This window comes from Anser anser (genome assembly GCF_964211835.1).
Source record: "Anser anser genome assembly, chromosome: 13".
NCBI lineage: Eukaryota > Metazoa > Chordata > Aves > Anseriformes > Anatidae > Anser > Anser anser.
Genome location: NC_139734.1, coordinates 5,437,327 through 5,463,368, shown reverse-complemented (window position 1 = coordinate 5,463,368; position 26,042 = coordinate 5,437,327). Strand labels below are relative to the sequence as shown.

At 47.7% G+C, this 26,042-nt stretch overlaps 1 protein-coding gene across 3 annotated transcripts in view; it reads right to left on the bottom strand.

Moving 5' to 3' along the window:
- The window catches only part of PAK3 (p21 (RAC1) activated kinase 3), a 180,396-nt gene that overhangs the window by 85,555 nt on the left and 68,799 nt on the right, over positions 1-26,042 (bottom strand). The window contains exons 1-2 of one of the 3 annotated variants that reach the window (XM_083797399.1): positions 14,492-15,769; positions 3,769-3,911 (exon numbers count right to left, since the gene is read on the bottom strand). The exons of the other annotated variants lie outside the window; for them this stretch is intronic. The gene's annotated coding sequence lies outside the window, so the exon portion shown is untranslated. Of the gene's footprint in view, positions 1-3,768; positions 3,912-14,491; positions 15,770-26,042 lie in introns of those variants that run through there. 3 annotated transcript variants of the gene reach the window in all.

The following is a 26,042-nucleotide window of genomic DNA, read 5'->3' as shown; positions in this document are numbered from 1 at the left end:
CTTCCTAAGTGTTAATTAGGGCTCCCAGTAAAGGCTGAGAAGCAAGGGAAGCATTTTTATTTCTTTCCAACAAACTAAAGCCCTACAAACAAAACCCAAAGGGACTTGCACAAGGTCACAAGCGAATCAATGGCACTGCTAGAGACAGAGCTCAGAATTCCTGGCTTCCACGTTCCTTCCAGAGAGAGGAAGGTTGGTAACAAATCCCCAAAGAAATGGGAATGAGCAAGAAAATCACAGTGTGCAGCCTGGCTGTATTCACAGGTGTGTTAATTAAATTGTGGTCTAATTAAAATACAGCCTTTGCATTCCGCTTTTCCTCCTTGATGATGTGGGCAATAGGTGTAGGCTGCCCATCAGTTTAAACCATAAGCTAGGAGATGGCTTCCACCTACAAAGAGAGGGGAACAGCCCCACGATGGGGCACAAAACCCAGTGGTTTCAGTATGGCACAAAATGCTCACGGAAAGTACCCCTGGACACGGCTGCCTGCAACAGCAGAGGGAGGGAAAGGAAGACCCAAGACTCTTCCCAGTGCTCCTTTTCACAATAAACCTGTTTTGGGAAGCACCCGGCACTTGCCATTTCAGATGAAATGACCTGGCACCTCGAGAAAGCAACTGCTGCAGCCTTCAAAATTATAATGGACATGAGTAAAACCAACGTGCTGCAATGGCTGGAGTCCAATTCTGCTTCTGATGAAAGCTGCAAAAACAAGCAGCAACCACACACTCTCTTCTGCATCACAGCGAAGCTGGGGAAAGGAAAGCATTACTTGTGTTATGGGGGGGGGAATGGAAGGGAAACAAACTAGTGCAGGCTGTGAAAACAAAATGTTAAAGAGTTGGTTCCACACCCAGAACCTACCAGCTGGGAAAACTGCCACAATAAAACAGGTTTTTGTCTACAGATTGCTTTTAGAGGGTGATGGTCTGGTCAGGGAAAAAGCTGAGTTTAACTTGCTTAATCTTCAGCAAACGTTAAGTGTTTGATTGAGAACTCACCCCCAAAACCCACTGCTGTCACTCTACCTAGGCAGAGCTTCCAGGAGCAGGCAATAGGACGTCATCTCTGCAAAAGGAAGGTTTCCAGTTACCGAAGGAAGAGTCCAACCCAGGTTCTTCCTGAAAGCTGCAGTCCACAAGAGGATGAACAGCTACAGAATGAAATACCAAAGTCTCCCACAGCACAATCAGTTCCTGAGTGACCGGAGGAGAAATGCTAAAACTGACCCAAAGCAGAGCACACAGAAGGCCTGAGCCGCAGAGCCAGAGTGCCCAGGAGGTGCCCACAGCAGCATCACCCAGGCTACATGCCCAAGGTAATCCCTGCCAAGACAGACACCCTCCGGACACAGACAATGCTGAAATACCTGGTGTTTGGCAGATGAAAAGGGGAAAAACATCTGTAAACTCTGAAGGTAAAAGACATCATTCTCTCCCTTAACAACTCGGATGTATTTTTCCCTGCCTTGCCTGCCAAACATTTCAAACCAACGTCACATTTCCTACCAAAGTATGATGCTCACACAAGGAAAGTCGACTTAGCGGGGGCCTGAGAGATTGCGTATTGCTTTGAAAATGAAGTTTCCAAAGGCATTTGAGATAACGGAAAAGGGATCAAAAGCAGCAAGGAACGAACAGAGAAACACGGTTTATACGTTCACCAGAGCTCTAAGATTTGAAATCACGTGAAAATCCCATCTTTCCTAGACTGAGTAGGAAACAGCCCAGGAGCTGGACCAAAGGCTCCAAGGCAATTCATTCTCAATGTGACAACGCAGTCCGCAGCCAGAGCATCACATGCAGTCATGCTGCACGTTACGAAATAAAGATCACAGAGCAAGAGGGAATGGGTCCAGTGAGGCACGTGTGAGGCTGCAACTGCACTGCTCCCTCTGTCTCACCTCGCTGACAGCAGGGAGCCAGCTCAAGCTGCGGCTGACTGCACCTACACACAGCAGCAACCCAGAGTGCCAAGCTACCCCTTTGCCCTGCCTGCCAGACGGGGCTCCAGGCACCTCCTGAGCCTCCCCTCAACTTCAGTGGACAGGCAGCACTGCAGGTGTGCTCCAGCACGAGGGCCAAATGAGCCCTGACCCCAGAAAGGTCTGGCGGAAACGAAGTTCACATCCTTGGGGACTTTTATCAGCTTCCAGTCTGATTTCTCTTTGTTTTACTATCACCAATCATGAGAATTGATACTCGCCCCTGGCACACTTGAAGGGAAAGCCCAGCCGAAGATAGACCTGGGGACTTATTCCTGAAAATACAAGTGCCTGATGCCTACCTAACTCACAAAGAAACATTGCAAAGAGATCAGAGACAAAGGCGGCTTGTAACTGGGACAATGCTATACAGGCATATCAGTAGTTCATGTTACACAGCAGGAAAAAACTGATTCAGAGCCCCACCCTGCCCACGGGACAGAGAACGCCAGCACCGTGTGACACCCAGCTGTTGCACAGCATCTTTACAACACCCAGCCAATGGCCCTACGAAGTTGCCTGCTTGTGATTCATAACTGTATTATCTTCCACAGTCATTTTGGTCCTGATCTCAGAAGGGTGCTGATCACCTCTTCTTCCCAAACGTCACCTCCCCGGTTCCCCACAGCCATGAGCTGCTCATGTATTCCCATGCCTTGAGAAGTTTGGATGAGGACAAAGAAAAATAAAACCGTGCTGGATGCTTATTAGGTCATCAAAAATACAGGGTAGCACTGTAGCATGGATGCAGGGCTTTCTGCCACCATGCAAGCATTTTAGGAGGATTCCTAGTTTTCTTCTCTCTTCCTGATGCTTCCTTACAAACAAACCTGCCCCTCTCCTGGCTCCTCCCATGATAAAAGTCTTGCTGCAGCTGCAGGGGAAGGCAAGCCATTTCGCTTGCGTGGCTGCCTCTGCATTTCCAGCTTATTTGTATGAGACACTGCCACCCAGCAGGATTTGCATACGTACCAAAATGCGAGACCTGCACAAAACGAAGCAGGAAAAGCATTCGTCTCTCCCCTCGGAGAAGGTTAATGACATGGCTACTTTGCAAATGTTTACTATGAAGTGTTTCCTAAGTCTCTAAGCTATAGAATTTGTACATAAAAGGAGGTTCGCCCTCTTCCCCTTGTCCCACAATCCTATTTGCTTCAGATTAACACGAGTGACCTCCACTTCACTTGAGCTTCATTCATCTCCCACGGAGCACGGCCTGCTTTTGCTGAATTATTTCCCTGCCATCGTGAAATGCTATTCAGCTGCATCGGAGGGGACAAGGCTGCAGACGCAGGTGTTCGCTTTGTTCCATTAACCATTTGACATCCAGATGAGACTCCGATTTAAACCTTACTCAAATTAGGAGCATTGCAGAAAACCACAGTTTAAGTCCAAGATACCTGGACATGACACACCAGAGCACAAACACACAGTACGGAGAACAGGGGTGAACCCCATGCTGGTGATTGCATGCAGTCACAGATCGGGGACAGCACAGCCCTGGCACAAAGCCCTGCATCCCAACACCCTCCCTCTGTCCCCAACTGTACTCCTCTCTGTCCCCAGCTGTGTAGGTCACCCCCCAGTCACTGTCCTAGGAGTGCATCAGAGGTCTGGGATGGGTGCTCTTTGAAACCAGATAATTTAAGTTGACGTGTCAACTTAATTAAGCCAGGTTGAAGAAAAGGCTGAAGAAAAACCCTTCAGGACCTTCCTGTCCCTTCTCTTCTCCCTTTCCCCTCCTCTCCCTCAGCTTTACAAATGGCGTACATGTCACTCACCTCTCCGCCCGTCACTGGGGAACAGCTCCTCCCTGAACACTGTTTCCAGTTGCAGACCGAACAGGCAGGGAGGATCTGCCCTCATTTCCCCAGTCCTCCCGGGGTAACAGCCCAGACCGAAGTCCTTCCACAAGTCACATCTCCTGTGTCAGACACAAACCCAAATTATTCTGGCACGTAAACACAGATCCATGCTGCAAGAATGGCCATCGGGCAATTAACAGAATGAGCATTAAATCTGTCTCACTCCTTTGTTCTGCAGGCAGGCTGGAAGATTGACTGAACCCTTTTACTTGGAAAACAAATATTAGGCCTGATCTTCAGCTGGCAGAAGGCCACGCAGGGCCATCAATTTCTCTGTTACGCTGACAAAAATTTTGTCCTGTGTTTTCCAGCTGCGGCAAAGCACTTACTTTCTCCTCACCTTTAAACGGCGCAGCAACTTCACCCACCGTTTCCGCAGATCACAGCCAGGTTTTCCCAGATTTTTCCCAGCAGCATTGTTCTGGTTTTCCTGCCAACTTGCTACCCCTTCCAGGCTGGCCCTTCTGCCTCCTCACCCCGTTCTCTCGTGCTCACATGGGCTCTGAGCAGTAAGGAAGAAGCCAGGTGCCATGCAGCACCCAGGCAGTCCCAATGCATCTTCCACCCTTTGGCTCCCAAGGGAATCACATCCCGGTCCTTGCCCTGCACAGAGAAGGAAATGCCTCTGCAGTCAGTGCACAGTTGTTGGGTTTTGTTTTAAACCAAAGCCACGGAGGTAATGAACTCACACGTTGCTCCCGAGCCAGGCAAAGCTGTTTTAAACAGCCCAGAAACTGCGAGAACCGAGCAGACCACGGTGGGTGCTGTGTGGGCCCCTCTTGGCCACGCTCACTGACCTAAGAAGCCAGATGCTGCCAGGACAACCAGGGTAAGGGAGATTCCTCCATGAGGAGACCAGCGTGGCTGGCTTTTTTTTTTTTTAGCTTAAGCAGAGGCTGAGAGGGGTCATTGCTGCAATCCAGAAATACCTCCAAGGCAAACACCAAGGAAGACAACAGCCAGTCAAGATCAGGGACTAGAAATAAACACGGAAGAATAAAAAGACCATAAGTAAACTTGGAGCGGAAATTTTCATGTTCCTATTACTAGAAGGATGAGGCAGAAACTACTTTCTGATAGAAATAATGGGAAAAGTGACCATTAACCACCTCAGAGTTTACCAAGAAGACCCTGGGATGCAGCACCCGCAGCCCCCAGCTTCCTCCTGCGCTGGTGTTCAGCTCAAACCCAACGAGGAGGGGGGAGAAAATGTCAGCATTCGCCACTGCTGTCAGAAACATCTCCTTAAAACTAGGCCACAAACGCAGCAGGCTCTGCGAGGAGGGATGCCCAGAGGAGAAAAGTGGCAGCTCCGAGAATCCAGGCTCCCTGATCAGTTGTGCTGTGCCTCGCCACCCCACGCAGACACCTGCCCCACTGCTCTCCTGGAGGAATTGCCATGTGGGAGCTTCCCACAGCGTCTCTGCAGCGAGGCATCAGGAAGCCATCGGTAAAAGCACACCTAAAGAACTCCCTTGATGTGAAACAAACGGTTAAGAGGAAAGGAGCTCAAGCTTTCTGGACTCCTATGTGGTCTCTGCAAGTACAACTTGCAGGAATCAGAGAGCAGGAGGAAAGCTTCCATCCCTACTTGCAACTTTTCAAAGGAAGGGTACTTGTTTTTATCTCCCCAACAAACACTCACCATCAATATTTGCAATTAATTGCCCCAGGAATGCAGAAAGCAGGCAAACACATCAAAGAAAGCAGTGTCGACTTCTTAAAATCCCAGTTAACATTTTACAAGATACAGCGCAGCAAACGAGAAAGTCAGCTGGCTTGAAACAGGCAAAGCTATTTTTAAGGGTTTCCTTTCTAAGCTGATAGAGTTCTAGCACTGCATGTATTTTATTTTATTTTTTAAAGAAAAGAACACAGTACCCTTACTCAACACCTTCACTAAGGATTCAGTGTCCGGGTTTGACGTGGCAGGATTACGGGCTGCTTTCTGCAGATGTTCTCACTAAGGAAATGGCGATTCCCTACTCCTCTAACTGCCTGGCAGTGCCACTGAATGACGATTTATCGCGTCCAAAACATTAAGGAGTTCATTCCTGTCTCCACGCATGGAGCTTGTGATGACATCTTTAATGTGCCTCATGAGGTAAAAATTTAAAAGGAAAATGAAAGGAGAGTGGGAAAATCAAGTAAATGGGTAAATAATACGGGGGGAGAGAGCCAACAGCAGAAGAAAACAAATATCTCCTTACTGCTTATCAAAGCACTTAAAAACTAATAGAAGCCTTTCTGTCAGACGTACAGTGAGAGAAATATCAACAAGATTAGGTTTGTGCTCCCTTCAAGTGGCATTTTTGTCTTGCACATCTCCTTGTCTTTCCTTTCGCTCTGCCTGGGACAGTTTTGGAAGGCTCTACCAGATCCTCTGCTCTTTGTTGTGTGTGCCAAGAAGAGACCAAGGCTTATTATAGTTATTATTTATAAAGACCAAGATCCTACAGTTACATTTTACAGTCCGAGTGCTCTTTCCAACAGCTTTATCCATCTGAAATTCCCAAGAGCAGGGAAGCACAGCCTGTGGGGTTTGAGGATGTTCTGTATTTTGTTTTTTTGAGCTCAGCTTCATTGCTATGTTAAAAGTGCACTGGCTGAGCCCATCTACAAGAACACAGTTATCAGCCCTCCGCAGGCTTGCAGAAGGTCAGGGCAGGCAGGAGCTAGAAGAAGAGTGAAAACCAAAATTCAAGAAAGATTGTGTATTGGCTCTTCAGTTAGAGTGCCTTGGGTACTTCAGCACTTATTTAAGGTTAGGCATGTGAACACTCCCACTGAAGTCACAGGAGCTATTTGCGGGCTCCGGGGTTGGACACGCACTAAGCACCCTCCTGACTTGTGACTTGAGCTGATAAGGTCTCCAAAGCAGAGCCTGTTGTTCAATACCGCCTTGTCCAGCCCTTTACACGATGACCCCATCTGCTCTGGGACCTAAGACCTGCTGTATAAACAAAGCGATAATTTCATTTAAGTGACATCACTTGAGATCAGATTAGCCTTAACTTTGACTTTTTCATAAAAAACTAGAAAACATCACTGGACACGTATTACCTCTCCTGATGTCAGTAGGAATTTTGCTATCATATCACGAAAACCAGGATTTCATTCCAACGTTTAATGCTGAGTCTCAGTAAGTAAAAGCAGGGCTGTCCCAGATTTCCCTGCAGTTGCTAAGCAGAAGAGGGTTATCACATTGGCTCTACAGACAAAAGCAGACTTGTAAACAGTGCAACTGGCAGAGGTGATAACTGGCAGAAAAGGAAAGGATGAGTATTTCTCTGCAAGACTGGATGTTCCTAGCAAATGATAAAATTGGCAGCAGTGTTCACTGACAGCTACAACCCATTGTTCCGAGGCAACTTTCTCTTAATCGCAACGTTCTCCCTCTTCAGCCTCTATTTCTCTAAAGGTTTTCCAGATTTTTTTTTTTATGTAGCCTTTATTAGCCAAGCCTGCTGTCTGGCTTGGCTAATAAAGGCAAATATTTGGTGATTCTTTTGGGCACAAACACTCCTCTTCTGTTGGAGGGAGTGAAGAAGTTCATCTGTACTCACAGACACCGAGTGGGCTGTACAGCTATCCCGACTGCCGTATATCATGGGACCAGACCGCAGGCAGGGCAGAAGTGGGTTGGTAAGTCACGGGAATTCAGGCAACCTGTCCAGAGAGGAGTCTCAGGAGAACGTTCAACGTGGATAGTTTCCTCAGCCCTCCTGCAGCTCTGTTTATGATCGATTAATCTAGACATAAGAAATAGTAATAGCTTAATTGATCTAAGCATGCAGGAGGTCATTTTTAGAGCATCACTACATGCATTATAAAGTTTTAAAACTCATGTCACCATAATTATAATAAAGGTTTCATCTCACATTACCTAGCACTGAGAAGAGCGTAGTGGGGGGTACTTGGGTTTAATTGCTAATCTAATTCAAATTCTACTTGGTTCCAGCAGCCAAAGCCATCTTCCTTTTTAAAAGCATACCAGTGCCCACCTGCAGCTGTGAATGCAGCTGATGCATTTAAGTATGCCTGCTGCACAGAAGAATCTCCTGCACCTCAGATGTCCTCACGGAAAACCAGGAATTACACATCTCTAATGTACAACTTGCTGATTCTTACAGCCCAGCACTGATATAAAGTAAAAAGATCACAAAAGTGGAGAGCTCACAGCTTTGCAGGGCAAAGGCACAGCTGTGTTTCGTACCTCACAGAACTCCTGTGCAGCATGTATCTGAGAGCAAATTTGGGGGGTGGGGTGAGGAGAGGATGCTCAAATCCCTTCACACTTGCCTAGCTCAGTTACAAAGTTATTAGCTGCATTGTGAGAGTTACAAGGCAAAATACCACGTCCTGAATAATTCAGGAAGTCAGACTGAAGGACTCCTGCAAAGCCTTCTCGCTTTAAATTCTGCATCTCCCCCTTCCCCACACTGATCTCCTGTGACTCAACTAAACATAAAGCAGCAGACAATAAAAGAACCAGCCATTACTGCAGACGGCTGCATAAAGCCCAGCTCCCTCCCTTCGCCCCCATCCAGCCATGAGAGATGACTCTGCATCCACCCTTGTCTTCCTTCTGCTGCCTTGTGAATGAGCAAGGGGAACCAGCAAGGGGAGCCCAAGGTGATCGGCTCCCCAAACCCCAAGGCACAGAGCACTCCCAGGCTCCAAGAGAAGAAATCCCTGGTAGGGTTGTGCCTTCCTCTACCTGGCAAGGCTTCATACAGCTCTGAAAACTTGCAAGGTGCCCAGGATCCCAGTGACGGGGTGAAGTCAGGAAGCCTAACTGGGGTTTATAAATCCCAGTTCAACACATGTGCAGCACAATTTATGAACACAGCACATTAACGGCTGGGCCCGGCATCACTAAATCAGTCCCTCCTGTTACCAGTATGAAGTAAAGATGGATAAATCAGAGCACTTCGTTTAGGGTGATCTTCATTGCAGATAAATCAATGGGGTGATTTGTTAACATGCTGTAGGATCTTCTAATCTCCTTCTGGCTTGCCATCAATCAAAACTTTTGGAAATGACATCATTAAATCCCAGACTTGAGGGGCAGGGCCGTAACGCAAGGCTCGGGGCAAAACCAAGCAGGCTCATGGTGCAGGGTGGTGGCTTGGTAACAAGGATGCTGGGTTCAGGTCCCTGCAGTGCCACAGACTCCTTACATAATGTGGAGGCCAAACTTCACCCAAATCTGCTCTCCTACCTTGTTCCACACCTCCTCAGTTCTGTGGTCCCACACGTGAGAGATCAGAACATCACCCTGAGGGAAAACATCTTCAGAAGAGCACAGCATGTTACATACACTGGCAAGGCAGTCATGGATCCTGGGCACCTCAGAGAGGATCCCAAGAAGCAGCTGGGATCTCCCTCCAGGTGCCGGAGTGATCACACATCATGGGGACAGGTATATGTGGAAGAACCTGGACTCGGGCATTTCTATGAGGAACTACGGCTAGGCTGTGCAATATGAGCATCATTTTCACCATGAGGAAGGTAATCTGCAGAAGAGAGATTGGAGAGCTGGGTGATCACCAACCACATGAAGTTCAACAAAAGCAAGTGCCGATTCCTGCACCTGGGATGGGGCAACCCTGGCTATACGTACAGACTGGGCGATGAGACGCTGGAGAGCAGCTCCGCAGAGAGGGATCTGGGGGTTGTGGTTGACAGCAAGCTGAACATGAGCCAGCAGTGTGCCCTGGCAGCCAGGAGGGACAACCGTATCCTGGGGTGCATCAAGCACGGCATCGCTAGTCAGTCGAGGGAGGTGATTGTCCCACTCTGCTCTGCGCTGGTGCGGCCTCACCTCAAGTACTGTGTGCAGTTCTGGGCACCACAGTACAAGAAGGACATTAAACTGCTGGAGAGTGTCCAGAGGAGGGCAACGAAGATGGTGAAGGGCCTAGAGGGGAAGACATATGAGGAACGGCTGAGGTCACTGGGCCTGTTCAGCCTGGAGAAGAGGAGGCTGAGGGGGGACCTCCTCATGGCAGTCTACAACTTCCTCGCGAGGGGCAGAGGAGGGGCAGGGGACCTATTCTCCATGAACACCAGTGATAGGACCACAGGACCCCTGGGAATGGTGTGAAGCTGAGGCGGGGGAAGTTTAGGCTGGACATCAGGAAGAGGTTCTTCACCGAGAGAGTGGTTGCACACTGGAACAGGCTCCCCAGTGAAGTAGTCACTGCACCAAGCCTGTCTGAATTTAAAAAGCAATTGAACTGTGCACTTAGTCACATGGTCTAAACTTTTGGGTAGACCTGCGCGGTGCCAAGAGTTGGACTAGATGATCCTTATGGGTCCCTTCCAACTCGGGATGTTCTATGATTCTACGAAAAACAAACTGCCTGCCCCCAGGACAGAGTTTCCTGACAGAGCTCTGTAACCAGCCTGCTTTATCACCTTCGTAACAGCAGAAACAATCCTGAAGAGATGGTAGGAGTAGAGCTGCTAGTAAGGGAACCCAAGAACCATTCACCTTCTGATGTAGTGCTGTGATCTTGGGGGCTGCACAGAGCCAGCAGGCAAGTACACGCCACAGCGACTTCTCCAACACCTTTACTGGGCCACTTCCATAGCTCCAAAACAGGGACAGCTCTCCTCCTGTGTCTCAGGATGGATGAGCTCTGGTCCTGGCTCCAGCCTGGTCCATCAGTTCCTCTTGTTGTTCTCAGTACCGGTTTCCTCAGTTGTGAAGGAGAAATGAGGAAAGCAGCCTCATTTATAAAGCCCTTGGAGATGTGCTGATGACAAGTGCTCTACGAGTGATTTGTTCTTCAGGCATGACTTCTGTTCTCAGCGGTTGCTCACAGGCTTTCAGCACATCCAGATAGATTAAGATGCAGAACTAAAGCACTTACACTGTGTCTCTGTACTACATCTCCCAGACTTCATAAAGTTCCCATTTCCTCTTCCAAGAAACCAGCAAGGGTAGCACAAAAACAGCCAGGTTACAGGAGCTGGGTTAGCTGCTCCAGGAGCTGCTAGCTCCTCCAGTGCAGAAGCATCCCAAGCTGGTCAGCATCCAAAACACAGGAGCTAGGTGCATCTGTTTCCATTTACCAGAAGTCCTTTTCTCAACTGTTTAGCCTCAGTGGCTACTGCTTCCCACATGCAAAAGCACCACCCTCTTTGACTAACCTTCTGCTTCAGCTTTCCCGTTGTAGCGTGGCACTGAGCAAGCAATCCTGGAGCAGCATCCAGTTCAGCAGAGCCCACGTCAATTAGCGCTGGACACAAATCACTGTCTGACCTTGGCATCCATTTAATTCAGCAGCAATACTCATTTGACTTAATCTCAAGGAGCCACTTTCTGAAATGCTGTTACACCAATGCAGACAGATCTAACAGCTTCTATCCAAAGAAACCTGGCCAGTGCTATTCAGGAGGCCACTCACAAAGTCCTCTCTGTACCAGATGGACAAGTGACACCAGAAAATTAGGACTGACTCAAAAGTAGCTTTTTTAGCATGCTTTTTTGTTTGTTTGATTTGGTTTATGCCCCATTCCCCCAGAGGAGTGTTCACCCCCTGAACTGGAAAAAGGAGCTTTACCTTCAATTTTCTCCCCTCGCTGGTCCATCTGTGCCAGCACAGACAGCACTGCCCTGACAAGCCGGTGCTTCCGAGAGCACAGCTCATTTTGATGAGGTGTGTGTGTACAGGAAAAACACGAGGCCTTGCTAGACTTGCTCTCCTCCCCACCAAGAACAGCCAAAGGGCAGGGCATGCTTCTCATGCCCCAGCGGTCCAGATCCCTACCCAGGCTAAAGTTATCCATAACACATCCTACAGCTGTATTTAAGCAAAAGAATTAAAGAACAAAAGCCTTGGCCTCTATAGTTTGGAACATCCCCTTTAATCCCATTATTATTCCAACAACTTGGCAACTTAGCTGGATTTTACCACTCTGAGAACGATGTCATGCTCCAGAGATGTTTGCTGAGGGTAAAGCAGAGTGCCATGTTTTTAAGTATTATCTCATCTGTTAAGTCCGCAGCATACTTAAAAGCACAAGTTATCAGCACATAAAAAAGATGAACGCTTCCGAGTTGTGGTGAGCCACACACCTCGCACTAACAGCACAAGTCTCCTGCCCAGCCCCGGCATGCTCAGGGTTCTGGACACGGGGCACATTGAAACCCCAGTGGGAGTCCCGCCACCTGCTTTGTGTAGGCTCTCCCACGCTGGTGGCTTGAGATTACCCTTAAAATATTTACACACATGCTTCACACACCAGGCTAGACACCGCTGAAGCAAGGCTGTGGGCATGCATAATGCACCTTTTTCCCCTGTGATATTGTTACGAAGTGGGAGGTGAGATTATTCACATATTAGGCCTTCAGTCTCCAGAGAACTGTCTGTGGTTTCTATATTTATACTTCCAGGGTTGTCACTGAAAACGCTGTAAGAGATTATTTAAATCTTGAAAACTGATACAAGATAAAAAAAATAAATACAGCTAATCATCTGTGGTGTTTTCACCTTATCCTCAAGCTGGGGCAAATGAGCAGAGGCTCAGATTTTTGCTCTCCTTTTTCTTAACCCCAAAAGCTGGAGTAATGCAGCAGGAGGCCATCACCCAAATGGCAATCATAAAATTGATCAGGCTATCACACAGCTGTCATCAACAAGCGGGAAGCAGATTGATGAGCATTCATTATCGACTGGCCAAGTAGCCTGGCCAACAACAGCTCTCCTGGGACACTGCCAGCAGCAGGACTGGCGCCCCTTCCAAAGGGGACGGGACCTTCCTCGTGCCACCGGTCAGCACAGCTCCAGGGTTTTGCTCTACACCATGTGGGGAAGACAAACCAGGTGTTAGGTACAGCAACAAAGAAGCGGTGAGAAAATGAAGGGGTTCACGTGGCCACTGGAAGTCAGACAATGGGATCAACGTGGCTCCTGACTCCCTGCTGGCTGCCAGCAGCTTCAGGCCAGGGGCAGGTAGGAAGCAGGGAAAGGACAACGAGCAGCTTGTGTCTGACAGGAGAAGACAAAGGGCACTGGAGAAGAGAAAACACAGCCATCAGTCTGGAGGAGCAACCTTTGGCAGAAGTAAAGTGAGATTTGACAGCGTGCTCAGAGAGGGGTGATGCATGGAGCTGAGACAGAAGATGGAGAGGACCTGGATGAAAGTGTATTTATACCTGTTTTTTAAAAAAACTAAAAAGCAACAGCATCCTCTCTCCATATGCTCTCGATCCACTTGACAAAAACATCAAACTAAACAAAACACACTTGAAGATGACCCAAGCAAAGATCATAATTCGGCCTAAGCCGACATCAATGATCCAGGTAACTGCAGAGCCCTGCAATCACTGAGACAAAACACCATTAGCAAAGAAAATTAAAGCCATTCACTCTGAGGTCAATAGGATCAGAATGTGTAAAGAAATTGAGCTCTGATACTTCATTTGAATCCCTTGTATTTTCCTAAACAAATAAATAATCATGCCATTGTGTTGTTTTTTTTTTTTTATAACAGGGACAAAGACCATCCCTAATGCCCTTTTATCAGTGCAGTCCTCCCTCCTGACAGCTTCCTTACCAGCAGCATGTTCTTCTAAACTGAATGAAAGTAGGGATAAAAATATCGCTACCAAAAAAGAGACAAAAAATAATCCCAACTCTTGCAATTGTTTGCACTGCCAGCATCCCCCTGACAGTCTGTCACAAGGAATCACTTTCCAAAGAGAAGCTGTGCTGGGATGCTGATGGATCGCAGTGTTGTGAAGTCCCGTTTGGGACCAATTTGAAAATAACATTTCACCAAGCTACAAGAACTGCCCCGGGATAACCTTTAGCCCAAATTATCACTTGTGGTCCCAAGGGCTTTAATGCATATGGATAATCACTTCCCCCTCTCACCACCCTTCTGCTTCTAGCTTCGCATTTCCACTGAGAAATGAATAAACTCAACCCCCACAGGTCATTTTATTTATTAGTGGGCCAAATTCTCTCAGTTCCTTCCCTGCTTCTCCCATAGCTAGCAGACAGCGTTCAGAGGCCCTTGTGCTTGTGTTATCAGCATACGCCTAAATTTCATTCAATTATGAGTGGAAACCAACACGACAAACTCCACCTGATCATCTGCCACTTATCTGCCCCAGTTCCATCCATGAGGACCTTTTCTCATTTTCCTTCAAGATTCCCAATTGCCTCCTGGGCTGATTTGTTTCTCTTAGACAAGTTAAAATCCAAAAGCTGTAATTCGTCTTTTTAGTCATGCCAAAGATTTTTGGATGCAGGTAAAGATACTGTATCTCAATACTTCATTTATTTCTTAAGTGGTTGAACATTTGCTCTTCATAGTGTTGAATTAGCAGAGTAAATGGTTAATTTTCAGCATCACGAAGGATATTAGTCTTGCTGAGGGATTTTAATAGAGAAAGATGCATGCAAAAAAAATTCACTGTGCATTGCACAAAATATAAATAACTAAAATGAACCTATATAACTATATTGCATTTTAATGGGATTTTATAATTATATTGCATATTAATGGGACTTGGACAATTAACTCCCTTTAGCTCTTTGCAAATCTGTGCCTTAGGCAATAACCTTGTGCCAACGTCCAGCCCAAACCAACGTGTAAAACAAACTCCAGGATGACTTACATCTCCGCTGAAGTAGTCACCTCTGCAGCAAAAGCCAGCCACTGCTCACCCGTTACGGTGGCTAGGGCACAAAGCCAGAGCGTTCTGCTTAGCTGTACGCCACCAGGGGATCCCACCACATGAGATGTGATGCCAAGAGCCCAGGATGAGCAGCCCCAGCCCATCCTTTTTCTTCTGCTACACGGTGCAGCAAGGTTGACTGCGAGGGAAGAGCATCAGCCACTGACACCACATCTTAAGTCAATGTGGAGGGGGTTGCTGCCTTGGGAATCTCCCCAAGGAGCACTAACCTATGCCAACCTGTGTCTTCTTCAAGAGCTGGTGAGGCAGGACAAGTTCAGAGACAAACTTATGGGTCAGGAAACCTAAACTCTCCCTGGGAACTACATTGCTAAATAGAAACCATCCTTTTAGTGCAGTGCTATTTTTAAGGGCTGCGAGTTCATGCTGCTCGTTCCCTATTTAGTTTAGCCTTTCTCTAATATTCATTATCTCACTCTTGACTTCTTGCTGTCTGCAGATCCGTTGTCACCTCTCATTTAGGAGTGACTCATTCTTAAAAGGATTTAGTCAGCTGTGAACAGCCAAACTAAGTGCTGTGCATGGCATACCCAGGGAAAGAGAAACTCTAGAAATGTCTGGACAGATCTATTTAGATAAGCCACGCTGCAGAGAGCATGCAGGCAGTCCAAATAACCCACCTTGACTCGTCAGGGATTTTACTCCCAGAATTTAGGGTCAGATTATTGCTGCTGCCATGTAGCAGTTAGATGGGGTAAAGGAGCAGGAGTCCGCTCCTCTGCTCCACTGTCGCCCCTCCAGAGCAGCAGCCATTTATCTGCCTTTCCCCTCAGCACACCAGAGAAAGTAGGGCAACTGACCATCTGTCAAGCAGTAGCGTCCAAGAGCAGAAGTTTGATCCACCACCCTATTTCTCCGCATGCCATTTAATGGCACGCAGGACCTCCTCTGAGGACCTCACCATCTTTTGCCCCTTATTGGAGCCGTTGGGGCTCGCTCCTGGCTGGGCACGGCTGTCTTCTAGCGGGACTCATCTGAAAACACGGCTCTGTTAGGTCTCATCTTCTCACTTTGTGGCCTTCTCCTGAGGTGACCTGGCTGGTGAACGGCTCACAGGTCCATCCAGGAAGGTGGATGGCCTCTGCCACAGGTTCTGTGCTTCTTCTCTTGAGAAAGGAAAAGAAAGCCTGACAAATGAGAATTTACTTTAATGTTTAAGAGCATGGCTGAGGGTCGCAGTAGTGTCCAAAATGATGCACTAGCAAAATTCACCTGGCTTCCTTTTGGAGTGAGTCTAACAAACAGGGAAAACCCTGCCCGGCTGAATAAACTACACGTTAGCGAGGCGCATGCACGCTCCCCTGACAAGGCTGCCTCCAAGACACAGTGACATGCAGCACAGCCACAGGATGACAAGTCGCCACGACATTACCTCATTGTGGCACGACAAGTGTCTCTGTTTTGTCTGCTCCCACATTTTGGCTCTTCTGCCATCAGGATGAAAGCACTGCAGCTCCTTCCTCACCCACAGCCCGTAAGCCCACCTGGACACGCACCCAAGTCAGCTCCGTGGTCACGGCACAGTTTTGCAGCCACAGACACCTCGAGGGCAGATCTCCCGGGGCTGCCACGCCAGTCCCTGGGACTGAACCACCAAGCCTGCCTTTTAGATTTTAATCTGCAAGACAGAGCATTCCCACAAAAAGCAACTGAAGAGGGATAAAGGATGGGAAGGAACAGAAGATTCATCATATTCTTCTACCTCTCGAACCAGAAAAGGACAGAAGTAAGAACTGGTTTTGATCAAGGCCCCATTCTAGCTTCAGGCTGAACACTTCAGGGGTTGCAAAGGCAGGCAGATAAATGGTTCTAATTTGGCATATCCTGCTTACAGATGCACCACTCAGTAAATCATCCCGAACCAAAGCAGACACCAGCATAACTGGTATCACAAGAGCAATGCTGAACCCAGACCCTGGTTTCAGTACCTACGCCAGACCAAAACACTGCATGCAGATGTCCACCCCAAGGGGAAAGCTTCATGTGCCCTCCCCTTGCTTGCATCTCCTGGCATAAGATATTCCTAGGAGGGAAAAAATAATAAAATAAAAGCCTGTGTAAACTAAAAAGCTAGGATGTTCGCTGAAATCAGATTGTAAGAGTATTGTAAAGAGTTGTATCTGCAAAGATGAGCATTTCCCCGCAGAACGGGTTCCAGGAGCTGTTTGCATCTAATTTCCAAGGCGAAACAAACTGTTGCTAGGCCGGAGCAATTTGCTTAGCCAATCTCTTTGGATGCTGCTTCCGCAGCCTTCATTATGAGAAGCTGGCACCATGAGCTCCCTTCCCTGAAATCTGTAGGGTCAGACATGAAATAGCCCCTCAAGGATCTACACCGCACGTGACAGCAACCGTTAGCCAAACTACCCAGCGGCACAACCGGGCAGCCAACCTGGTCATGGAACTGAACCTGCTCTAAAAAAACCAAGTGGGTTTTGTTGAATGCAATACAGTTCACATCTGAAGTCCTTATGGATTTGTCACAAGGTATAGCTCCTCCACCATATTTCCAAAACAAAACTGAGGCAAATCCCTTGTCCTACCGAAATAGGAAAAACAAACTAGGAGAACAGAGAACTCGCTTCTGAAATAAGAGTTCCCCAAGAGTTGTTCAGCTTGCTCCAGCCACTGCAGCAAATCTTGTGGATAAGAGCTGGGACAGAACCTAGATCAACCTATTTCTTCTCCTCCTGACTTGGGGTCAATTTATTTTTCCCAACATAAGCAAACCAAATTAAAAAGCGCCGGGCAGGTAGCTCAACAGATCTCACCTAACAAAGCAAGCCCTTGCAGGAGGCGTGCTTCCAGACCACGGAAGGGCGCTTGTCTCACCACAGGATCAAGAAACCAAAATCTGCTGCAAAGCCGAGCATTCAGATCATCTCTTTGGCATCAAACAACCCGGTTGCATCTTGAACCCTGCCCACATCTTGCCCCAGTGGGCAAACAACCCTGAGCAGCAGGGACTTTTCTGCTAATAGAAACGCATCTCCCAACTCTTACACCCCTCCACCCGGTAATGATTCAGAAAGAGTTTGAAAAATATTCCTTGTGATTACCAATCCGGTCAAATTAGATTCACATTGTTTCTCCTTTAGCTCAACTACGCCTGCAATCCTGGCTTTAGCTCTGGTTAACCACAGTTTGGCAGTCAGGTCCAGGATCCTGAGGAAATCCAAACATCACCGCCCCAGCCCGGGCACTCGGCTTCCCCCGGCGCGTGGCACCAGCCCACCTTCCAGCTGTGCCCCCAAAGCACCCTGAGGGCAAAAAGCACACCAGGGAGACAGGAGAGAGATGGGAGTGGAAGCAAAAATTTCTGTCAATTTCACAGCATCTTCTCTTTTCTACTCCTAAATGCAAAAATAGGAGTAAGGAGGTGGCCTTCCTTCCTCTCTATTGCCCCCCTCCTTTCTTATTTTCTGCCTTTTCTAAACCTCTCCAACTTTGACAAAGTTATGGAGTGACAAAATTTCATTATTTTATTTTTCTCCTTCATCCTGGTTTGGAAATTTTATAGAAACGTGTTTGTTTTTTTCCTCCCTCCTCCCCAAGACCTGAGGGAGGGCAATGTAAAAGAGCAAACCCCACGCTTTATTCATGCAACTGCATCGGGAGCTTTAAAATGGAGCGGGGATAGAAGGAAGTATTCAGGAAAACCACAAATAAGAGAAGAAAACCACAAAAGGATTCATTTCTGAAATAAAACCTGAGTTTTAATTCCTCCCCGCCTCTCTTATCAAAGCCTAGGAAAGTATTCTCTTCCATTTCTGTATAATTTCCTATCAAAACCCTTTGGTGGGGTTTGATCAAAAATAACTTCAGCTGCTCCTTACAAGCCCAGCCGTTTGGCAGGAGGGCACCGCGAGGGGTGCCTGGTGTGCAGCTCCTCTCCCGACAGCAGATCCAGTTTTTCTCTACCTTGTGAAAACCAGGGGAGTAACTGCAAAACTTCTCTGTAGATGCAAACCCAGTCAGCTTGATCACCCACATCAAGCGAAAATATTGCAAATGCGTTGGTCACCCCCCAAGTCCCTGAATTACAGCCACTAACAGTAAGCTCTGGACTGCTATGCATACTAGGCAACCAAGTCAAGATTTTGCCATTTGGGAAGGCAAAAAGCAGCCTCAGCTTTTAGATCAAAAAGTCTCCATCTCCACAGGAAGAGATTTCCTTACAGCCGTACTCACCTTCCTAACGGGAGACCGCAGGTGCCCCAACAGTTCATCCTTAGCTGGGAAATCCCCTTTCACCAGGGCTCTGAAGGCACGTGCTGCTTGTTTTCAAATAAACATTTAGCAGGCAGGGGAATTTGCGAGCACAGAATCAGAAAACTGTGTCTAAAAACCTGAACCCTTCAGCAAGAAGCATGCGATCCCCAGGAGGTCAGGTTCAGGGCCTGCCTCTTGATCAGCAGGGAAGCAGCAGCAGGACAAACCCACACCTGCTGAAGAGATGGGTTCCTCGGCCTTCCTCGGGATGGGACACACCGTGATCCGCATCATACGAGACACGCTGGCTCCCCACCTGCAGGGCCTGGCCCCTTTGTCCAAGGGGATCTGAGCACAGGCCCCATAGGGGAAACGTCCTTCCAGCACACCAAGAAGGAACAAAATCAAGACCTTTGTCCCATGAAGCATCCAACAGGGACAAATGGGAACAGCAAACAAAAAGCAAGCTTCCAATGAGCATTTGTTTGTAACGTAGCAGGCCCAAAGCAATCCTCATCGCTCCCTGTTCATGCACCTCATCTCATCCCGTCCCTCCGCTCCCACAGGGGAGTGATGGGTGAAGACCCCTCTGCTTTCCCTGCCCCTTCTGTGGGCAATCGCCTTCAGGAAGGCAGCAGAGGGGCAAGCAGAAAGGAACATGTTTTAATTTGCCCTAGCACCAGCTGCCAGCCTCTCCAGGAGCCTCACACCCCACCCTGGGTGACCCAAAGCACCAGGTGCCCCAGCCAGAGCCCCTTTGGCTCCATCCCCAAGGAGTCTTGGGCTGAAGGTCCGATCCAAGTGATTTTGCCACAGGCAGATTCAGATCCTGGCCCAAAATACTGTGTTGGCACAGCTGGCATCGAGGCGCTGGAAGGACATGGGCTGCCTCGGCCCAGAGGGGTCGGGTCTGGGAGCTTCCCATCCCAGCTCTAACCAGAGCAGGTCTGCAGGAGGAAAACAAGGCCCTGGACAAAGGGAAATGGAAATCAAATGGGAAGAAAACATAGGAAGATGAGAAGGGAGCCACAACACACAACTGACATTTTAGTGTCTCCGCTCCAGTTTGCCATCTTCAAAAGTCCAAAATATGGCAAAGCATTTACAGGACCACTCCAGAACTACCAAGAGCAGTAGGAATCAGCTCCCTGGGTTTGCTGGGACCAGGCCCCCAAGGCAGAGCCTGTATGGCCCTAAGGCCACAGGCACATTTTTTGTCAGATCTTGGAGCAGCTGAGTCTCCTGAACAGCACAGATTGCCCCTCTGGAGGGCTGGCAGCAGACCTGGCCACCAGGAGCCATGTCACAAGGTTCTCCCAGGAACGGCAGATCCCAGGTGGGTGCCCAGGAGCACAGACCACTCTTCTGGTAATAAAAAAGTACATTTCTGACAGAGACATCCCTGGCATTTCCCTGAAGTCCCTGCATGGCTCAGAGCAGTTACCTTTCACAGTAATGTCTATTTAATTTGTTCAAGAACACTTTGTGGTGCTGTTAAAGTATCTGTTCAGGAAACATGTTATTACACAGCTTGGAAACTTAGTTAAACAACTCATAGGATTTCTTCTGATGAGCTAATGCTGCACCGAGGAAGACTTCAGTACAACTTCTAAGCAGCTCTGGGGTAGACGGACAACCCCTTCCTGCCCCCTTACTCTACCTGCTTGGGTTTTTTTGGTCACACAGAAGGATTCAGCAGAAGGGGAGATCCTTGAGAGAGAGTAGATGCTACAGCCTAAAGCCTCGCAAAGGACTGCCCTCCTCGCTGTCTTTGCTCCAGAGCTGCCAAAGCTGCTGGCGCTGGTAAGATTTCACCACTTCTTCAAATCCCATTGTGTGGTTTGCCTCCGAGACTCCTCTTGACAATTCCAGTCCAGTCCATTTGCTGCACTTTCCTGAGGCACTGAATGCCAATTGCCATTTTCCCCTAATTTACATTTTTCCTAACACCATTCATACACACAAAGGGGTAATCTGAGTCATGGTTGAATCCACTCCCAATTATATTGCTGAAATGAGCAAAAAAAAAGGGGGGGGAATCAATGCTTTGCTTCCATGCAACAAATGACCTCGCGCATCAGTTTGCTAATTTATCATTGTTCATTTGAAAAATAAGCTTTATTGAAATACCTTTGGTTTCCCTGGAAATGCAGGGTTTGCCTTGCCTCTCTTCTCCTATGCAATAAGACAGGAAAGACAGCAAATCTACCCAAAGTGATCTGACAGCTCTGAGTGCTGCTAATAATACTTCAGTACGAGCATGTTCCTGATCCTATCACCAAAAGAAGCAACTGATAAAGGACACCAAGAGGCAATATCCCCTGCGGAGATTGGAAGTATCAGGTAAATTCCTTCATTGTGTCCTCAAGTGCCTTGGTTATCAGCAAGGCTAGAGCAGCGTTACCTTGTCAGGGAAGGACTCAGACCAGTAGGGCCAAAAGAGCAGGGAATCAGAGCTCTGCTTGGTAATTCAGCAGAAGCCTGCTTAGTTACATGGCATTAGTCACACAGAGGTCACCCTCTCGCTCCTGGAGCTGGAGGAGGGCACATCTTTCGGATCTCCCACTGGGAGCCTCCTCTTTCCCTCGCAGCACAGACATGACCACCAAGCTGTATTTTATAGCCACGTACCTGATGAGAGGTGGGCCACGGGAAAGTTTACAAGTCCTAAAGGCCACATCTTCATTCTGCAACCACGCCAGAATCCTCCCTCAGCTTTAAACGCCACTGTGGTTCCGCTTACAACACGCGGCATTGGTTCGGCACGCACCCTGTCTGCAGAGAGCCAGAGCAGCCTGTGTCCATCCTCTGGTCCAGCGCAGAGACCAGCCTCAGGCTCGTGGCATCCCTCCCATGCAGCGAGCGGCCCTCCAGCTGCCCTCCTCCTCTCCCCCTGCGGGAGGCTGGCGGAGGCAGGAGATCTTCCCTGATCTTTCCTTAACAAGCCCCCTGTCACAAAGCCGCACTCCAAGGGCTGGGGGGGGAGTGCTGTAATTAAAGGAGCAAATACGCCCTGGTTTTGAATATGCAAGGGACTTGGTGACACAGCCGGGATTGCAAACCAGCTGGTTTATTGTGGGGCAGACAGCTGCTGGATTTGTCAGGCTTCACTGCCTGCTCAGCCCAGCACCCTGCTACAAATAGACCGAGAGAGAGACTTCCACCACATATGAGACTCCAACTTCCCCTCCATCAAGCAGGCACATAAGCCATCCATTAAATGGGGTCAGTGTTAATTAACCCACTTTAAACCCCTTTATACAGTAAAAAGACTACTTTTCCCTTTCCGTGGACACACAGCTTCATCTACCAGCGTACCATTACGCTGTACAAAACCGAGCTCTGATCTGCAGGGAGAGGATTGGGTGCATCTCCACACTCAGAACATCCCCAGCAGAGAAAGGCCTCCTCTAACAGGACCCATGGGTGGAAATATCAGCTTGTGTCACTGAACAGCAAAACTAGAATTGTGGAAAGAAAGGAGCTCATTGAGAGTACTCTGTTAGGAAGACGCACTGTTCACAGAGGGACTTCTGGTTTGGGTGTATATTTACTGAAAAACAAGCAGATGGAATATATCTCATGCACCCCTGTTAATGGCTCTTTCTCTGCTGCTATTCACACCCAACTTCCTACCATCTTCACTCAAAAGCCAGATCATCTTCTCTCCCCATCAAAAGATCTGCAAAGCCCAGAGAATCTCCTGGAAAACACACTTATTTTATAGGCTCTTTTAAATACAAAAGGTATCTCGAAGTAAAGACTGAACGTGTGATTTATCAATTTGTTGCCAATAACTCAAACGCAGGTTCAAACGCTTCATGCGAGACCTACCTGTAACAACAAAAAACCAACCAGCCAAATATATAAAGCCCCAACATTTTACATCAGGCAATTTCTGCCATTTTATTTGTGTTATAAAATTGTAGGTTATTTTAAAACCACAAAACATTTAAAGCTTTGACTACTCCTAGTATTTCTGGTGATTTGCTAGCTTTGAACCTAAACTTTCAAAAACGAACCTGCCTTCGCTGCAAAAGGACCAAGAAGTGCATTTACTAGGAAACTTACCCTTAGTTTGAAGCCTAGCAGAGGTGCAGCACTGCAGTTCTGACCTTGAGATAACTAAATCTGCTGGGATACAGCCAGGTTCAATTACCTTAGGGTAAAAGCTGGAATATCACTAATCCCCACACTTGAAAAATCAGGAGTCAGGCTTCAAAATACATACATACAAAGACCAATCTCAGGACTGGGGACAGGGAAAGGTTCCTCCTCTAACACACAGCTGGCTCAGATTTCCACTTATTCTTCCATGAACAGGGAACACTAGAAATTATTTCCTTAAGGGATGCTGAGAGTCTGCCCTGAATTCAAGAGCCAAGGCTATAAGGAAAACCTCAGAACACCCAAGTGTCTAATAAAATAACACTGTAAGAGAGGCTTTGTCTCCATGAGGACTTTCCACTGACATCCTCACCCTCCCTCCCCCTTTTTTCAAATGAAGCGAAAATCCCCAGATCACTCAGTTTAAGATATTCCTTAGAGAAAGAGCTTTTCTGGTTTACCTTTGCTATCATGTGTTTTTCCCTCTACTTCCCCCTCCCTTTAACCTAATTTGTTCTTCAGATGTAAATCTCAGCTATGTGGATTTCCTAACTAGTTCATAATACTTCTTACATCAGTATTTTACATTATAAAAGACCAACAAGACTGTATGAAGAAGCCTCTGCTGTTATTTTTTGTTACTGCCTCAGAGAAGACAACACTGCTAATGTAGTCCACATTTACCAGGACGCGCTGCAGGTATAGCAAAGCTCTGTGTGCGCTATGGTATCTGCATTTCTTTTTTTTCACCCCCCCAACTATGTATGTCTGGCTACTGGACCCCAGGCGTGATTTTAATGGGTGATTTTTATAGGTGTGACAGCTGGAGTAAAGCACTTAGCACTTGTGAAAAATCAGGTCTCATCTCCAAAGTCAACCTGGGCATTCAAAAACCATTAGTCAGATCCTAAAAAATAATGAGATTGGCTTAGAAAACAAGATCTTTTTAGAAATTATATGCTTTATTCACCTTATAGTGTTTCTGCCTCTTGTGGCTATGTGCTGCTGTGGCTATGCTCAAGTCTTCCCTTTTTCCCTTCCCAGTAAGGAGAACTAGAAATGTCCTCCAAACGAAAACAGTGAATCCTCCCCTGAAGCACCTGACTCCTGAAACCGGGATTTCAGGAAAAAAAAAAACCACAGTTTCATTAGATTTGTGCTAATAGAAGCGAGTAAGGGTGCATATCCCCACCAGAAGCAGGTTTTGTTGTATAGGTCCCTTCCAGGTGACAGAGGTATGGATGTGTTCCCTCCTCATGGATGCTGCTGGACAGATTTCATGCTAGCTGGTCTCTCCCAGTAGTCAGAATGGGGATATGTACATTCAAAAAAATCAGATTTTTGCTTGGACTTTCAGATTTATACTGAATATAATTCAGAGGAAAACTCTTACAGTGTTGGAATCGTTGCACCCATTTCACAGAGCCTCAGATGCTGCAGGAGACTTCCTTCCCGCTGGCTGTATGAAAGATATCAAGGCCCTACTAACCCCATTGACGTCTCCCCACATTCGCATAGGATAAGCAAGTAACCTGAAGTCCGGCTTTTTGGGAGGCCTTCACCCAAGCATTTCAAAGCTCTGGGGGAGGCTCAAGACAAGACTGAGCTTTGTATCTTACTCCTTTTGAGGGTGGGAGATGGGGGGAGCAAAATACTCCATGTACCTCTCCCATTAGAGCAGCATGTCTAAACCAGCCTCATCCCCCAGCACCCCCCCACACAGCACAGCAAACTGTCAGCAATCTTTCCAAGCCCTAAGCTGGCAGAAGCCTACCGGACACCAGGCAGGCTTCTAAGCAGCATGCGATAGATGACCTCCCAAGAAGGTCACACTGCCACCTCCTCCCTTACCAACTCAACAGCAACACCTCCCTTTAAAGGGAAAGCCACATCCTTGCACTTCGCCGGCAGCCCCTCAGCATCTGTGAGGCACTACTCAGCAGTAGCCTGACCAAACGCAGAGATCTGGCGCTGCGAAATCACCCTGGAACACAAGAAACGTCAGACGCTCAAGTTAGCTCCTGAAAGCTTTCAGGAGCTGTCACAGGTTTTTCCCAGTTCTTCCAAACTCTACGTCCACCTCCTCTGCCAAGCAGTTTTCTTCGAGGCAGAGCACCATTGCCATAAGGGCACGGTGGGCCGCAGGTCAGGGAGCAGAACTTCGCAGCTCTTGATTCCCATCTTCCACTGCTTCCAGAAGCAGTTTTGGCTGGAGACAGTGTAACTAAGGACTAACGTTCCTACAGAAGTTACCAGGAGCTAACCTTCCTACCATTTCCACCTGTGACACCATCAGGACGTTGAGCTGTCAGGTCAATCAGATGGACTTATACTGACGTGCACAGTGGGATGTATGGACACCGAGAAAGAAAAATGAATGCAGGAGCAAAGACTTTCACAGTCTGTCCTGCTTAAGGTAATTTGAGAGGCTTATCTTTATACAACACGGTTTTGGAAGTGATATGGATACTTACTGCCTTTTTCTCCCTGCAAACTCTCCATGCTGCTCTAGTAAGAGGCCATGGTAAAACAAACTACACATGCATAGCTTTTCAAAGAAGGCACCAATGCCCTAAAGTAAATAAGCTTTTAAACCCCTGTGCATTGAAGCACTTGCTGGGCCTTAGGCACAGGGAAAACAAGACAAACTACAGCTGTGAAATATGAAATAAGACAGGAATGAAAAAACATTCCTTTCTCCTGAGGAAGCATATGCAGAGCTGCAAGCATTTTGATCTACTCGTTTAAATTAGGCCTCACAAATCAGCTGCCACACTCACAAAGCTGAAAAACGGCTCTTGCTGAATGCATGCAGCAGGGGCCTGTAGGTGGAAGGTGTCCCAGCAACACCTGGCAGTGAACAGACCCAGAGGGAGGAGAGAGCAGTCCTGCCCTGCCCACCCCTTCTGCTGTCATGGCTGTGCTCAGCTTCCTTCCCCCGCCCCAACCCTGTCTTCTGCTAGAGCTTTTTCTGCTTCGAGATGTAGCACAACTGTGCAAGGAAGGATGCAAAGCGCACCACGACATGTTTTGTAAGGTTTCATCTTTAAATCTGCAGGTACAAAGTCAGCATTCACAGGAGTTCAGGGAAGAGAGCATCTGGTGACTAGGAGCATGCACTGCAGCTTGTCTCCCAGCCAGCAGCCACCCC